This window comes from Poecilia reticulata, linkage group LG20 (genome assembly GCF_000633615.1).
Source record: "Poecilia reticulata strain Guanapo linkage group LG20, Guppy_female_1.0+MT, whole genome shotgun sequence".
NCBI lineage: Eukaryota > Metazoa > Chordata > Actinopteri > Cyprinodontiformes > Poeciliidae > Poecilia > Poecilia reticulata.
In genome coordinates, this window is record NC_024350.1 from 16,087,475 (window position 1) to 16,106,173 (window position 18,699).

Consider the following 18,699-nt stretch of genomic DNA (forward strand, 5'->3'; position numbering starts at 1 on the left):
TTTCCAGGAGGATGTTTGGCCTTTTCTTTGAAGCAACATGGAGACGGCGGCTTCGTTTCCATCAAGTCATCTTCTTTTTCCTGGCAGCAGCCGCTCCACCCACAGGTGAGCAAAAGTTTATGTACAATTAATAAAACACCTGGGAAAAAGTTTAACCTGCATTWATATTTGCATATWRGAATATTTACRAAATTATGCAAATCTGTCTCTTCCACAGAAAGTTCTCCTGATCTATGCAAAGCACTTTTATTTKCGTAGCAACTGGCAAAACAACMCTTGCTTGGTGTTTGAAAGCAAATAMGGCTGATYCACAGTGATCCAAATATAATCTTTTTATGACAGTCTGAACAACACGGATCGGATGTTTTTGATTCCGACCCAGACAACTTGGATTTCAGGTTATAAATCCGATACGCATCKGATCTTTTATGCGATTTGAATCTAACCGCATCACCCGACCGAAACGTCATTGATAGTCGACACACGTCACTGTTGTGGTTCTGATCCGCTCACGCGGGAAGAAAAACAACAAACATGGCGGACGATAATGAGGACTGAGCTGTTAGTGAGCTGGTTCCGGTCGGACAACAACTTTAAAATCACAAGATAAGCTCCACCATTAGCATCCACGTTTACTTCCGCAAACACTGAGAACTTCAACTTCTTCTTCTTCTTCTTCTTCTTCTTCTTCTTCTTCTATGGCGGTTGGCAAAACACTAAGCACGCGCCTTATGTGTGACGTTAGTTTTTACTGCGCATGCGGGACATTTTAACGTAGCCTGTAGTTCACACTGGAGATCAAGTCGCAAATATTGTTTTACGGATTGTTTAAGAACTACGCAAAAACAATCCGATTTCACAGAAAAACGGATCTGAGTGTGAACGTAGCGGAGACTCCTGAACTTATCCCTCATCATTGTCTGACAGGGTTCTTTGTTGCCATGGACACAAAACAGCATCCMTTCATCAGCGCACCAATTGACAATTGTCCATTCAGCGTCATTAATTTGAATTGACATGGACCTATTGAGAAAAACATAAAGAGTTACTGTGTTCGATGTGCTCTTCCTTTTAAATTTTGGCATCAGGCGGTGTTTGCATAGATGGCTCCCATGAACTCARTAGGAAAAGTAGCTTTCTAGCTGTGGCTCAGATGACCARGAGTTTAATAAAAATAAAAACAAAAGCAGCTTTTTACGCACAATCTGAAGTTCAATCAGAGAAAACGTCCAGTTAGAATTACCAACATTATTTCTATTGGCGAATTGCCACAATACTGGGAGCAGGAATGTTTCAGTGATTTATTTATTTACGTCTCCAAATTCTTCTTGGCTTTTGGTGGCGATGCCTTTAAACTGCTTGGGTCAGATGTTTTGGGTTTCGTTCCACAAGCTTCACACAGAAGTTGGCAGGAATTTTGGCCCATTTCTCCAGACAGAACTGGAGGAACTGGGTTAGATTTGTAGGCCAAGTCGCTCACACAAACRTCTACCCACACATTCTCTGAGATCTGGACTTTGTGACGGCCAAACGTTGATTTTGTTGCCCTTTAGCCACTTGGTAACCACTTTAGCATTGCKTGGGGTTATTGGAGGGGCCATTTTGACATCTGATGATGTCCCAGATGTCTAAAGTTAGCTAAAATGTAGCATGTGGAGTATCACTATCATGTTGACCAATATTGACTTACTCCATGCAGTATTGTAAACATGCCTATTATTGGAAGAATTAGCTGAAATGCTMATTTTAGCTATCAGGCTAGCATTAGCATGAGTGCTATCACCAGCATGTAATGACTGACTCTATAAAAATGCTCTTATACTTTTTTTGTGATTAGAAGCTAGAAAGTTTGGTAGCTATGGAGTAACAAATAGTAATGCCATTTATGTTTTTGCAAGGTGGGTTGAGAGCAGACAAAAAGTGAAACTTTAACTAGACCTGTATCGCTTTTCTATTTTCACAAGCTTGGATAATAACTTTAGTTGCTACGATYAGCCCAATCTAACCCCAATCTTTTATTTTAGCACTAACCATGTCTATTAAAATCCATAATTTTCCATTAATTCTGTCTTTTTAGTGGACGGATATTTCCTSGGAGACATTAAGGCAGTAGTAAATGGCTGTGAAGACCACTGGGCCCTTCGGGACAGGATCTCCATCCCCAGCCTTTCCCAGAYGACTGTATGTGTGAATATTCGCCTGGTTGCCCCTGGACCCTGGGTGGCCTTTTCTTACGGCTCAGTCCGGACACCAAACCCCAATTTAGCTCTTGAAGGGGACGACAAMGCAATKTATGGATGGTTACTCCAAGTCCAGCACCGGTTTCCGTTCAAGATGTCCCYGATGACGTGGCACAGGGTGTGTCTAAGGAGGGACATAATGAGAAATGTCTTCAGCCTGGAGGTAACACTGAGTAAAATACGATTAGACTCTTTTAGTTTTATTTTGAAAGTTACCATTTTTACTCACCCAGTATGAGTTCTCCCTGTTTGTTCCTCTTTAGCATAAAGAGTTAGCATAACTAGCTACAGCTTGTTAACAAAGCAGAAACTCAAAAAAAAGTAACTAAAACTAAAACAATGACTCATGGAGCTATATGGTCTCTCTATTGATTAAGATTGAAACATAAAAGAGGAAAAAAAATAAGTAAAAAGCTGAAACGTCTTGCTTCATGTGATGCTAGTGTTAGCACAGCTAGCGGCTAAAGCTAGCTTGACACGTAGGAGTATAAAACTAGTATTATATGCTTTAAAAAAATAATGAAATCCTGTTTTTTAACTCATTTTGGTTTGAGGTAGATTTATGTGCTCTTGTGTTTTATTCTTTTGYAATTAGAATAAAACAATAATTAATTATGGAGGGAAAATATCAAATAGGTGCTGAAGTTAAACTGCGTGCCAACAGTAACACTTGTCACTATCGTTTACTCTTGCTGCTATATGATATGGGCGGTTTAAAACCAGGACAGTAAAATAAGGAGACTGTACATACAAGCAGACTGGAGGTAGAACTGAACCTACGTAGGCAGTGACCTACAAATCTGGTGATTACATTACASTCTTTACATATTCACTAAAACCTGCAGCTTTCTTTAAATGTATTATGTAACGATTTAATTCAGATTTAAAGAAATATTTTCGTTTTACATAATGCTTTTYAAGGCTGTTTATGTAATATTAATATTTTTGCGTGAGAAACAGTGAAGTACTATTGATCAATACCACTATCAAATAACAATGTACTATATTTGAAAGCAACAATGAAACAATAAAGATCTTGAAACTGTATAAGTATCAGACCCATAAACGTATATTTAAGCTAATAGGTGTCAGTTCACTGKAAAAACACAAAATATTACCAAGTATTTTTGGTCCAGTATTTCTTAGTACACTTGAAATAAGAGAAAACKTGCCTACATGTAACTTTTAAGATGTATTTTAAGTCAATAATTCCTTAATATTGATTAAAAATTACTTGTTTCATTGGCAGATTATTTGATTTACAACTTGGGAGAAATATCCTGTTAAAAGTGAAATAATCATTGTTGAWAATAAAAATGTAGATTTTAAGCAATATTAAGAAATTATTGATTTAAAACAAGCTCATATTTCTTACTGAAAAGTTATTTTTAAGTTGGTCTTATTTCAAGTGCACCAAGTTACTTGCACTAACTAGAAACTAGGCCAAAAKATTTTGTGTTTTTGCAGTGTTTGCTAACAAACTGAGTGCTAACAACTGGTGAAATAAGTGTTTGAGTAATTGGCAAAAAAGTAAGACTTTATGAAAGGTCAAAAAACAAGATTAGCAAAACAGTTTTAGCMTGGCARGCTAACTAGCTTAAACCTCTGCATTATTACATYCAACCTAGCTGCTWGCTTACAGGTGCTAACAAGTTGTGGGAAGACATGTGGCTTACTATATTTCAACTTTACATAATACTAAAATGTGCTAGCAGCTCAATCCACTGTAGCATTTAGCTTKGGTAAATTTGACAAACATGGATTTAGCTACAACAGCAACCTGATCTTRCAGGAAAAACTTAGAGAAGAGCATAATTTTGAGGTGTAACAAATCCTGGTGCCATGGAAATATTTCATTTCACACACTTTCCTTTTTAAAGTAATATGTAAGGGATACCAGTCAAGGTATCCCTTACATACAACTGGAGGACTCTCATTTAAAATTTTACTGCTTTGAAGATTCAGACAATGAATCTTTAGCAACAATTGGCTAACAAAACATTCAGGGGTTTATCTAAAATAAGTTTGAGAGTGCCCTAAAATGGTTCCTCCATTATCCAAATAATTTAAAGAAATCCTGGTATGTTCTTTAGATCTTATGTCAACAGATTTTGATAGAAAGGTGGATAATCATTTGCAAGATAACAGTTTCTGTCTTTTTTCCAAAGGTTTTGGGGAATTCATGCAAAGAAACTAAAACCACCCAATAGTTATATTTCCWCATATTGATAAAATCAATAGGKACAGTGGCCCAGAAGGGTAAACAAAGTTCAAAATTCATAACARCAAAGGTCACAACGCAACAACAAAAAGCCAAAAAGGAAGTTATGCTAGCATAATTTCCACTTTAGTATAGTTGTGGCTTTTGTTGTAAGTTACAGAAGTTAAGCTAGCGAGTTTATCATAACTTCTCTTTTAGCATAATTTCCATTTTAACATTACTGTACTTCCATTTAAGCTTTTGTTGATGTGTTCTGACCTTTTCAATTCARCTAAGCTTATTTATTCACATGTCAWCTCAAGATACTTTAGAAAAAAAAATCGTCATTACAGTTCAATCATACAGYTTTAACAAAACATACTTATGAAGTTTTGTGTGTTTTGTGGATTTGATACAGTTTTGTATCCYGCACTTCCCGTATCTGCGCCCTCTGTCCACCCCGCTTTTTTCAACTGCTTAATCCGTTGCTAACATGTCGTAACGTGTTTTTCCGAGCCGCCTTTAAACGCAGCATGAGCCCTAAAATGTGTGACGCAGCTGCGCAGGTGTGTGTTAGAATCATGGCAGCAAAAGGCAAAGAAAATGTCACCGTTTTCTCACTCAAACTAACTGTTGATGGTTGATTAATGCCGTTGGATGCAGGTAATGTTAGCTAAATGATGACTAGCCAATGCCGATATTAGCTAGTCATCTAGCTAACAGTAGCCTATTCTTGCTAGCAAGCATTCAGCTAAGTTAGCAAGAATAGCTTAGCTGAATGCTAAGCTATTCTTATTCTTGCTAAGATTAGGCCTATCCTTAGCAAGAATAGCCTATTCTTGCTAAGAATAGCTTAGCAAGAATAGGCTATTCTTGCTAGGCTGTTAGCTATCCACCAAAGTGGGTAGTACTCGTTACATTTACTTGAGTAACATTTTGGGGAAAAAAATGCTTATTAGAGTGGCTTTAGTGCTTTTTTACTTGAGTAATATTATTATTTCTTCTCTTATTTGAGTAGATTTATTTATAGACTTCAGAGATTGGAAACATTAGATTTCTGCAACGTATGAGCTAATGTTCATTTAATTTTAGCACAGTAATATTGATTAATTGATAATAGCATTTTCCTGAAGATCAAACCTACCAGCTGCATCTGTCTAAATGCTCCAGGTTGATCAGGTCGTGGTAGCAGAGAGGACGGTCATCGCTCAGGCCATCCCTCCGTCTGGGTCCCTCTGGCTGGGCTGCCATCAGAGAAACCGGTCACCTGGAGTTGCCGTGGGAAAGGTGGAGCTGTACCTTTTCCGCATGTGGGCAGACCTGGGTGAACACAGGTCCTGCGAGGACGGGACTGTGACTGGCTGGGATGCAGACTACTGGGATGTTTCCAGTCCCAACGCCAAAGAAACGGACCATTCTCTTCCATGTGGTGAGAAAACCAGGCATATTTATTAACTTTCGCTTGCATGACCGATTCTTCTTACTAATGTTTGAACTGCATTTGTAACTGAAAGCAGGATATTTTCTAGATTAACTCATCTTACATGAATGTAATAGATGTTTTAGTTTAAATAAGGCATCAATGTAGGGAGCATTTAATTTAGCTACAGCTAAGTTCTTCGTCTTTCTTCTAATCCCGTTCAAACTTTAAGATTTAAAAATAAAAAATAAATACCGTATCAAAATGATAGAATATTAAAACATACCAAATAACACAAAATTTAAGGCTCAGTTGATTTATTACAACAACTAAACTCATGTTTTTAGTTCCAGATGTAAAAGCAGCGACTTCAAATCTACGTTTTTCAAACGAACACCAAATGCATTAATTATTAAATGAAAAACAAAACAAACATTTTGTAAAGTATGCATAAATACAATAAGTGTTAGCTAAACATGACATTTAAAATGAGTGTGAAGCATTTTATTCTCCAATCAGTTGCTAGTAAAAAACAGCGCTAGCTAATTTGGAGTTAGCTAATTTTGAGGAAAGACAGGACAAAAATAACAGATGCAACTAAAACTGTATTAATTTAATATTCATAATGGACCTCACTTTTTATCTTAAGTTATCATGAAGAGCATTTTTAGTAACCCAGCATGAGTTATCTCTGTTTGTTCCTCTTTATATGCCATTGTTAGCATGTTAGCTTGGTACAGCTGGCTAGAAAAGAGAGAAACTAAAAAGAGTAATTTCAGTAAAAGTACAAGTAACTCCTGGAACTGTGTCTGGTCTCTCTACTGGTAAAGATTGTGAAAAAGTAAGTAACAGCTGAAACATCTTGCTTCAGTTGATGCACAAGCTAGTGTTAGCGCTCAGCTTAGCTAGCTGCTAATGTTAGCCTGACAATTAGGAGTTTAAAACACCGACAGCTGAAACTGAATGCATCACTCTTTTATTTCACCAAGTCCCCAACACAATACTGCAATCACTTTCACTCTTTGGTTTCATTTGTTCTTCAAAAGGCGGATTACTGACGACAACAAAGTCCCGTTACGTTTCTCTACAGCGCTGCGTTTCATCCTTTACAGAAAACACTGCATGCAAACCCTCAGCTAGCTTCTTCTCCGTCCTTTATGGTGCATGTTTTTAGAGCATGTTGAATGTTGCATGTCTGTTTGTTTTGTAGACCACAAGAGATTGAGACGAGGTGCAAATCGAAGCAATGCTACAGCTAGTGGTGTGAAATCAGGTGACTTTTTGTACAAGTTTTTTAATGATGTATCTGGAATTTTTTCACATTTTGTCACATTATAACCACAAACGTCAGCGCATCTGACACCGTTTGTGATAAACTAACACAAACAAGTGTGGAAGTAAAATGGTGTTTCTTTCAATAAGTACTTTTTTCGCTAAAAACATTAGATGTAAACTTAAAAGTGTGGTGTTCATCCATTTTTACGCTGATATGGATGAACGCCACACTTTTAAGATTTGAAACCAGGGATCATTTCTTCCAGTTGTGAGCCAGTTTGAGGTCAAATCCCAATAAAATATATTGAAGTTTGTGCTTCTAATATCACAAAATGTTAAAAAAAAATCTTTTAAAGGTGGGATTACTCTTGCAAAAAAGTGTAAATTTGTGAATAAATTACGACATTTGTGTTTATCCCTGCATCAATGTATATATATTTAAATTAACATTTATTTAAAGAAATCTTGACGTATCAGGGAAATATTAAATAATAGACCGGAATAAGAAATAAAGACGATATCTTGTGTTTCAGTCATTAGCAGTGGAGCAGGAACCAGTCGAGTGTTTCCTGCAGGTAAGACTCACCTTTACACACTAACCTTTCACTTAAAGTTGTTTAATTTTCTTTCGGATCTTAGTGCTGACAATCATGACCGTGTACAGCTTCCTGTCAGCAGAGCCTTTAGTACATGCTAATGCTACCTAGCATGTCCACCGATAACGTCGGATAAGCAGTTTTTCTGTAACTTGAGTTATTTCTCCACCATTAGCACTTTTAACAGCGCGTTCACAGGGTTGATTTACAGCGCTAAGACCCGCCTCTTGGCTCTGATTGGTTGTTTTTTTCAGTGTGGGGAACAAATATGTTGTCTGCCGCACTATTCTGAAAGAAGAGCACAGAGATTACAGCTAAAACCAAAAATATACTGGTTGTTTCTTTACAGTTACAAGCTAATGTTAGCATAGCTGCATGCTAGCTGCTACAGGAAGTGAGAACAGGAAGAAGTTTCTTCACCTATAGATTTCTTAAATATTTGAACAGTTTTTAATATCAGACAAAGATAAATGAAGAAAATAAAACCCGTGTTGGCGCTACTGCAGAATTTATGAGAGAAAAAAAAACTTTCACTTTTACATATCAGGAATTTTCTACAAAAAAACATGAATTTAAAATGTTGGAAATTTTCTAGAAAATATCTGAGATTAATCGCAAAATATTTGAGTTTTGTTAAATCTAAATCAACGTCGTAAAAATCCCCTTCAAGTTTTGGATCTACAATAAATTTCTACTTTATTTGCTTGATTTTAGTTTTTTTTTTTTTTTTTTGTCTTGAAACTAATTTTTAGTCGACAGTTTTGGCCCATGTGGCAAAAAGTCTGGACACCCCTGGTTTAGGTGATGCGTCACGGTGGGCATGTGGGCCCGGGGCACCAAACACGCTAGGACCGCCACTGCTGCCGCAACGTCCATCAAATTAAAGCTGCACACAGTTTAACTGATGATTTATTTGATTTTGGGGTCCGGTTCCTCAGACATCACGTCTCCAGCAACACCTGACAAAAGTCCGACCAATCAGGTCGCACTAGGCACCAGCGTCCATCCAATCACAGCTCTGCCTGCAGAACGAAGCGCAGCTGCAGGATTATTCACATCAGGTTGGTTTACATTCGGCGCGTAAATAAGAAAGCAGGAGAGTTTTTCATCAAATGTTTTGATTTATTGTCTTTCAGGAACTCAAGTCACCTGCGACATCAGTCAATTATGTTCCAACAAAAGTAAGAATCACTCCCTTTTGTCCAATCTCTTCCTCTTAAATGACCATTTGTGCAGCTCTGTGTGTTTTCTTGTCCTTTAGGTGCTTACTACTGGATTCCCATGAGCGTGAAATCTGAGCAAAGCAGTAAAACAGAACAAGACCTCCGTGATCTGGTGAGAAGAGAAACGTCATGCGCGTTTCTGAGGCGCAGAATCTCACATTTAATTACTGCAAACGACACAAACCGGAACCAGATCAGCAGCTCATTCCTGCTCTGTCAGGAGCTTAGAGGCAATTTTACAGTCACAGCTCAGACGGCAGCTGCTGACGTTTACCGCTCTGCTCCTCCTTTTCTGTAAGAAAACCTGAAATTTACAAATAAAATGAATTTTTATTTCAGTACTTAGTGGGAGGAAACATATACCTGTTGCTGTGACGTTGCACAACCTTCATTTTGCTGATGTGACAGAACCTCAGGTGACTTTTTGTCAAGCATATTTGAACTTCTGCGATTGTAGGAGAATAAATAATAAATGGTTTTCATTAGAGGTGTGCCGATCGATCGGCCACCGATCATAATCGGGCCGATTTTCGTGAAAAAGTGAGTGATCGGCGATCATTGGCTCTTGTTGCCGATCACCTGCATCTCATTTCTCAGCCTGCCTGTGCAGCTGGTCTCCTCTTTCCTTCACTCTGCAAACGCGCAGCAACAAATCCTAAGCGATGTGGAACTATAACTATGACGCACTGAGTGAATGGGGACGTTTGCGTGTTGCAGTGGAAAATTGAAGCAGGTCAAAATGCATCAACACAACGAAGCTAATACGACATAAAAACAATGGCATACTTGACGGAGTTTGGCTACATCGAGGCTCACTGCAGTAAAAAAGACATGGAGGATCAGATAGCAGGTAAAGCAGCACAGCTAGAAACACTCACCCGGATTAGCATGACGGTCAGAAAGCTAACAAATAACCCGCAAAATTATTTAAGTCTCTGAGCTGCGATGTAAGACGCTGGTTCTGCTCTCGCTGTTGAACCGCTGCTACGCTACAGGTAGTAATATTTCACAGACGGAGCGCCGCTTCTGCTCCACCTGGTAGTGACTCTCACACTGAACCTCTGCTTAAAGCCGCAGCATCTAACCTAAAAAATACATTTTACATACGTATTAAAACTTTAGCTGTCCTAACATGAGACAGATAATCTCTGAAAAAATAATCGATCTCCTCCCTGCTCTGCATAATTACTCCGCTCAGTCAGAAACAGCCACTCAGAACTAGCAGTAATCAGCTAGCCGCCATGCTAACAGGAAGTTTTCATTCAGTAACTCTGGATTGTTTATTGTAATGGATCCTGTATTTGCCTTTGAATGTTAAGTTTTATACTTGGATTTTTTGGCAATGTTGAGGTTTTATTTTGGTTCTTTGCATAATTTAGCCTCTTCAGAGCCTCCATATGTTATCAGTCTGTTAAAGATAGTTTTACTGATAGCAGGACAATTTGCACAATGCCTGTTTAGTTTAGTTTTCTTCTTGGAAAAAGTTATTAAAAACAAGTTTTTGTCTAAATTAAGGTGAATTCATGGTTCCTTTTTCCACATAATGTAACCGTAGTGCTTATGATTAAAAAAATAATAATTACGTGATCAGTATCGGTGATCGGCCCTCATGGGTGATCGGAATCGGTATCGGCAGGAAAAAACCTGATCGGCACATCTCTAGTTTTCATTATGTACCATAAAAAAATCTGAATTGGATACAGATCCGTTCAATTAACTAGAAAATTAGTGAGAAGTTGATTTATTTCACACAAATTGATGTTTTCAAGTGTTTATTTCTGTGGGTTGTGATATTTACTTGGATTAGAATCGTACATCAGACCAATTAAAACTTCTAATACGACTTTTAGTGTCAGCTTTGCATCAAAAGCGTCGTTATTTCCCATGTTTGAGGTTGAAGCAAAGCCAAATGTTAAAAAGATGGAATAATTTACAATGAAAAAACTTGGAAATGTTCCTTTAATGCTTCTAGAGAGCAAGAGTTCCTATCAATTGTTTTACCTATTAATAGCTCAGTTTATAAAAATCACTTGTTCTTTATTGGTTTATGATACTAAACTTACAGTTTATAGGATCTGAGTGGTTCTATTAAGATTCGTTTAAATTTAAAGTTAATTTTTGAAACGGGTCGTAGTTCCTTCAATCCGCTGCTCGCAGCAGGTTTCAAAGTTTCCAAGACAAAACCACCAAATTTAGGAGAAAAACACAAATATGTGAAGGCATGCAGCGGTTTGAAGCAGAACCAAACCCTGCAGGCTTCAGGTTGTTTGTCTTCATTCAGCTTCATGATTCAATAAGGAAGAAAAATGTTCCCAATAAAAACATTTCCTCTCTGCTGGATCAGGAATGAGGAACAAACCTGCAGCGAGGCAGACGGTGCAGCACGTCAACCTTTTGTGTTTATGCAGATGTTTTGCCTGTAGCTGCAGAAACGCGACGATAAATGACAAAATGGGCCGAAGCCCGCCGTGGAGCGGGGAACCACGTGACATAAGGCTTCGTAATAACACAGACGGCATACCGAGTTTTCATTTCACCTCTGGTGGACAGCACGGACTTCAAACTTTATAAAAGTGGTGTTTTTATATTGGTTTTGTGGTTATTTACTTGAAAATAAAGCCAGGAATATGATCGATCATTTCCGCCTTACTGTGTGGGGGTCTAACTGTAMCACATTTCGACACAACCAATGAAAATGTGTTGACGGTCTGTTGCTAGGTAGAACAGAGATACGTGGGGACAAACGAGGGGGGGATACGGCAAGAGACTAGGGAGAATTGATGCTGTGGATTTTACTAAGAGTGTTTCGATAGGTTTTTTATACAGTAAGTATGTTATTTAGAGTTTGTGGTGTGTGTAGTGTTAGTAGTAGTTTTCTAGCGGTCGCTGCATGGCTTCATAGCGAGCGCTGACGCACTGAGAAGAGAAAGACTGGAATGGTCAATTAGACCTTGGCCTACAAGGGTTAATCACACAACAACCATAAAACGAACGTCCTGGTTCACAGTTTCAGCTGCAGGTGGAAACCAACTCCGTTTCTCTTTCACTCAGGTGTCGGAAGCCTTTGATTGTAAAAACACYGGCAGTGAGGGAGGATTCAGACACTTCTGTGAAGCTAAAGGACAACTTCAGGTCAGATCTGAAGATTTAAATCACCTGTTTTTCACGTGTGAAGTGGTTCAGGCTTTTTGGCAAAAGATCTTCATCAGTTTATTCTCAGCCATGGTACAATTAACAGATATAACCATACAAGATGTTAAATTTGGTTTCTTCATCAATGATCACTTCATTGACTATGGAATAAATAATGTTTTATTGTTAGCTAAATTTCATATACACAAATGTCGCTTCTCTAAAACTATTCCCAACTTTAGACAGTGGATGAATCATTTAAACTTGTTCTATAAATCTTTAAGTCTTGTAAAGTCAAAACATGCTTTTAAGTTGTCCAATTTTTTGAAACGTTTCATAGTATAATGTACTGCCCTGTTGTATGTTTTTGTTGTTGTTTGTTTCATTCTCTTTTCCTCTGTCCCAGTCGTCTGGCTCTGTTGTCATTTTGTTCTCTGATCTTATAATGTATACATTACGGTACCTTTATGGAGCTGATTGTATGTTTATATTATAATAATAGTAAAAAAATGTTAAAAACAAAACTTCAGGTCAGATTATCCCCAAACATGGCAACACGTCTTTGTCTTCGTTTCAGGTCGTGGAGGTGACGTGCAGAGCAAAAGCTGCTGCCACTGACAGGTAACGATGAGTCCGTTTAGCTGGCTGAAAATGTTTCCCCGTATTGGTTTGGATGCATTTTGCTTTGCAGCCAGACGGTGTGCAACGTGCTGCTGCTCCTCAGCCAGGCGGTGTCGGCGTGCGACCTGCAGCATGCTGGGAAGGCCGCGCTGCAGCGCGCCGGAGCGGCGCTGCAGGCAAACATCGCCGGAGACGTGGAGAGAGTCGGTGAGCCTGTCAGAGATTTTAAATGTTTGAATCAAACGTGTTGCAGGAGTGGAAAATGAATCTATCGGGTTTATTTCTGCAGGACATTTCATCAGCAAAACCGTTTAAAAGTGATTTATGTCATAAAAACACAGCAATAAAAACACCAATTAGGAAACGAGTAACAAAAATTACATCAAATATGTTGATTCATGTTTCATTTGTTATGGTTCAAAAGAAGCAGCTGAGCAGTTTCATTTAAAGGAACTCAGCGTTTCAGCAGTTCTGCAGTTTTTTGGGAAGTTTGTTCCAGATCTGTGGTGCATAGAAGCTGAATGCTGCTTCTCCAGGTCTGGTGAGGAGCTCTATCTGCCTGGTTTTAGTCAGGACGGCGGCAGCAGCATCTGGATCAGATTGATTTGTTTTTAGTCACATTTTGTTGCAGTAATCAGTGCAACTAAAGATAAACGCATAAATGAGTTTCTGCAGATCTCACTGAGACGTCAGTCCTCCTGAAGATGTTCTTCAAGCGATAGAAGGCCGACTTTGTAACTGTCTTTATGCGGCTCTGAAGGTCCAGGTCATAAATACAAATTATTACAAATATTAAGAAAACAAGAGTACAGTTACTTACTTTTCCACTTTCTCTTGTTTAATTTTAAATCCTCCATGAGGTAAATTCGTTTTTAAACACTTGTAAAAAATGACAGATGAGCTGAGATTTCCTACGGTAGTGAAGGCAGCACAGCAGCTTCTTCTTCTTCTAGGAGAATTCAAACACCTTTTATCAAGGATGCAACTTCTAAACTTCTGATTATTTATGTCTGGACTGCAAAAACACGAAATATTAACAAGTAGTTTTGGGTTAGTTTATACTGCAAATATCTTTGTACACTTAAAAAAAGAGAAAACTACGTTACAGATAACTTTTCAGCAAAAAAAATTGGCTTGTTTTATGTCAGTAATTCCTTAGTATTGATGAAAAATCCAGGTTACATTGTTTCACTTGTAACATAACTATATTTTGCTGTAAAGTTACTTTTAGGGTAGTTTCCTCTTATTTCAACACTCGAAACTAAACGGAAGATGCTTGGTACGGTTTTGTGTTTTTGCAGTGTGCTATAATCGTTCCAGCTGTCTGACCTAAATGAAGCAACGTTTGATCGTTTGAGTTATTAAAGTTCGCATATTGGAGCAGCAGGACTTCACTGTAAATCACTTCTTAAGCTTGAACTGCAGCAGAGAACAGTTCTGGAAGTTTCTCCAGCAGTTTGTGAAATGAAATGAAATGCGGTGTTTGGCAGGCACTTCTCCAAATTAACATTTAGCTTCTGTTCTGCGAACATGAAACATTATGCATGCATGAAAACTGGACCCAAACTTTGCACATGGAAGCACAAACTCTGTAACTTTACACACAAACATTCAGCTCATTCAGTAGCAAGTGTAAATCTGTGAGAAAGTTGACTAAGATGAAAGATTTTGCTGTTTTTCTTCCACATCAGGAAGAACGCTCTGTGAGGACGGGTTGCCCTCTAGTGGTGACTTTGTGCGCTGCACGTCCACGTCGTCTCTGGATGAAATCTGCCGGTCCAACAGGACCTCTGACGTCTCCTGGTGAGCAGCAGCTCCAGTTTCACTCGGTTTAATTAATTCAGTGTCTGTGTTTCACACGTTTCTCCTCCAGTTCTGTCTTAGAGACAAACTCTGTGGCGGCTCCACGGCAGACGCCGAACTCCTGCAGCGGTTTGTGTCATTTATTCTGCCGTGTTGCCAGAACTGTTGCCTCTGATGTTTCTCATCAAGGTTTTTCTGCTTCTCAGGGACGGCGCCTCGCTTCTGCAACTGCTCTGCTTTCTGTAAAACTGAAAGTAAGAGAAGAGAAATATCTTTAATCCTGGTTTTTGTTTTGTTGGGGAAGTTAAAATCAAGGTTGAGCGCCATTTTGTGTTTATTCCTGTGGTTTTTAGTTTTGGTTTACTAAGGAATCGAACTCTCAGTCACTATATTCTCAGGTTCTTCCCCGGTTATTCAGCATAAATGATGAAACGGTATAGCATCAGTTCTGATGGTTCGTTAGTTGGGCTTTTAAGATGCTACCCAGCAGCTCCATCTAATTGGTTATAAAGTAAAAATCAGCAAGAATATTTGTCCAAACAATGCTTCACTAAACAAATCTTTTTTTTTTTTTGGAGAATGGCAACAAGAATCTTTTTGATTTCCTGCAGCATTACCCTAAAAATCTGCAGCAAAACTTTGAAAGCAATGTTGGATTTTCCTCCCAGTTATTGATACTGGTGTTGGTACAACAGTGGAATAAAGATTAACGTGGAACATTTTCAGCTTTTGAAACTAAGAAATGTCCAGGTTTTTCCAGAAAAAAAATATTCTAGCAATTTTATGACATTTCAAACTTCAGGGTCTCTCCCAGTGTTTTTATTATAAGCCTGGCGGGCCACCAGGCTTTACTTGTGTCCCCACCAGGCTAAGCCTGGTTTATTCATTTTAGTTTTTCTAGTTTTTTAGTTTTTTCTTCCAGTTTTCCAATAATGTATAACTATGAAGTGATATTTTCACATTTCCTGTCAATAATAAAAAAAAAAAACTCAAAAACATGGTGGCCATCTGCCTGGCGCCCCAAGCATCAGCTTAGCACGTTTTCTGTGGGAAACCCTGAACTTAGAATTTTTTTCTAGAAAATTTCTAATATGAATTTCTGAGTTTCTTGTGAGGAAATTTTCAACTTTTCATACTTGGACATTTCTAATTTTTTCTGGAAAATGTATGACATTAATCTCAAATTGTCTGATTTTCTAGCACTTTTTCCACTTTTCAGACTTAGAAATTTCCATGTTTTCCCAGAAAATTTGTGACACTAATCTCAACATTTCCAAGCTTTTTTTTTTTTTTTTTTTTTGACTTTTCAGACTCAGAATTTTTGACATAAACCTCAAAATTTCAGATTTTTTAAAGCATTTTTTCTTTTGTGAAACTCAGAAATTTCCCAAGTTTTCCTAGAAAAATTCTCAGTTTTTTGGTGAAATTTTACTCATTTTTCCATTTTAATGCCATTTGTGATTATTTATGAATTCATGATCATAAGATGAGAAAATGTGAACCAGGCATTTTGCTGCAGATATGCATCTCTTTCTGTTTTCAGGGCAGCTTTATGCCATAAAAATCAATATCACCAGTAATATGACAGTTATCCTCCTCAGACACTTGGTATGTAAAGTTATTGTACTTTTTCATAATTCGTTACATTAAATATCATCTGAAACTGACTTTCTGCTCCTCAATAGTTATTAAAATCCAACATCCTCTCAGTGTGCGAACCAAACTTACAGTAAGTGACAACTTTTAACTCTACAGATTAAATAATCTGCTCTGAATTGTTCACCAGATTAAGTTTTTATAACTATATAATGTGGTTAAGAGCTAAATATACAAACTAATGTTTGTTTCAGGGGGGAAAACTGTTCAGACATCGTAACAAAACACACGGTAAATTTTACTGCAAATAAACTTAAATTACATGTTTATAAGGTAAAAAATATCATAATATGTTTTATTTATTCAGGGCACTCATCTGGAATGTTACGGGGAAATTAATCAGAGGTAAACATTTGCTTTTCTTTTAAAGAGATGTTTGATTTTTTATGCAGTTAAGTCATATTTTAAAAAAAACTAATATCAATGAAAATGTAATTTACTTTATTAACTCAATTCTTAATTCAAGTGAAATATTATGTAGATTATTTACACTGAAAGATGTTTTAAGCTGTTATTTACGTTAATTTCTTCTTACAGATCAAGAAAACACGACGTTTTAACTTAAAATGTTACATCAGAATAATAAATATTTAATACAGAATTGTGTGGCTTAATAAAAAGTATGAATATATTCTTGAAGGTTTTTTATTTAAATCTGGAAAAGATTCTAATTTATTGACTTTTATTCACAATATGGCGCTTTTTTTACCTTTTAGCCTACTTCATGTTGTCAAGTTGTTTTTTTATGAATGCATCTTGTAAGTTATGATTTTCCCAGGAGAAAATGTTATTGTCTTTTTTTCCTGGTATAAATGAAATGATCATCTATTGAGGTTATCTTTGTCATATGCAACATATTCGACGATATTAAACATTAAAGTGAGATGAAAAACTGGACATATTTTAAATACGCTGAATCCCTGATCTGGGAATGTGAATCAGCGTCTCTTCCTGGTTTCCCAGGTTCTACAGCTGCATGGTGGTGCTGGAAATGTCCGGACCCGTCAGCAGCTGCTCCCTCAGTAAACTTGTGAAACTCCTCATTGACAAGGAAGAGTTCATAACGACCGACGGCTCACTTTCTCGAATGAGTTTGTGCCTTTATTGTTTTCACATGCATACGAAAACAATAACATATGAATGTGTGTTTATATATTCATTGACGAAACTCTCTGTTGCCCCAGTGGTGTGTGGCGGCGCTCCGGATTTGTCTGGTCCCGCCCTGCTGGCGTCCAACCTGAGCTGGAGTAAAGCTGAGCTGCTTCCCTCTGACGTTTGTCAGCCTGGCTCCACTCTAATAAAATGGTTTGTATTTACACAAAACTCCAGATAAAAACTATAGAAAATGTTTTGTTTTCTTATTTTGGACTAATTCTGGACAAAGTTTTTTCATGCCACCGAGTTTAACATTAAAAGAGCAATAAGTTTCCCCTCTTTGAGATAAATTCTACCATTTAAAAGAACCAGAAACAGGTTAAATTCACTGTTAATAAACAGTTTTTACTTTTAGACTTCACTTATATTCTCGTAGAGGTGCAACACATGATGTAACAGTACATCCAGCTAACAAGAGAAATACATTTTAATGATTTTGTTACAGCCATACATGCTGCATAACGCTGCCATTTCCATACGTACTGTTAAAAGTAGGAGTGCACCGATTGCAGTTTTCTGGCCGATCTCCTATTACCGATCTTTAAAAAGCCTGACCTGCCGATTCTATTTTTGGCCAATGCCAGTTTTTTTTTTTTTTCTTAAATGTTGCTAAATATAACAAGAAAGTGGCTGAGTTGGTAACTGAAAATGTAGAGAAGGTGGATTTTTAAACTTTTGCTGAGGCAGATAAGATCAGCTTCACATGTAAGTATTGGCTGATCTCCCAAAATTAAGGAAATTGGTGCCAATAAATCGATGCACCCCTAATTAACACTTCCTGTCTTGTTTTGCAATTATCCTAAACTAGCAAAGCTAACTGATGAATTCGCACCAAGTTGTCTGAAATCACTAAAGTGTCTCTTAACTTCTGTTTTTTCTGTCCGCAGTGAAGCTAATGAGACTCTTGCTGTTCTCCTGGCGGACAGTTGCCCTCCAGATCCTCAAACAACAAGCACAACTCAGACCACAACTCAGGCTAACAGCCTCACTTCACCAACATCTGTGACCCACACGACTGCAAACGCTGAGCAAAAACAGCTGACATGGTCTCCAAACACAAGTTTCACTCCACCAAACAACTCAACAATGCACAGCTTAACGTCGGCTGGCGAATCTTCTATGAATGCCACGGTCCACTCCGAAATATCAACCAATCAAACAGTGTTTACTACAGCTAGTTTGAGTGAAACAAAAAACAATGGATCTACAACTGGACCAATCCACAAGCAGACAACAGCAACTACAACAAGCCTCGTTACATCCATTAAAACTACAACAAAGTTGGCCCCCAGTTATGCAACTGTACCTTCAACCAGTGTCCTCCCATCCAGTGAAACAAGAACTTATGGTGCAACTTCATCCACTAAAACTACAACTG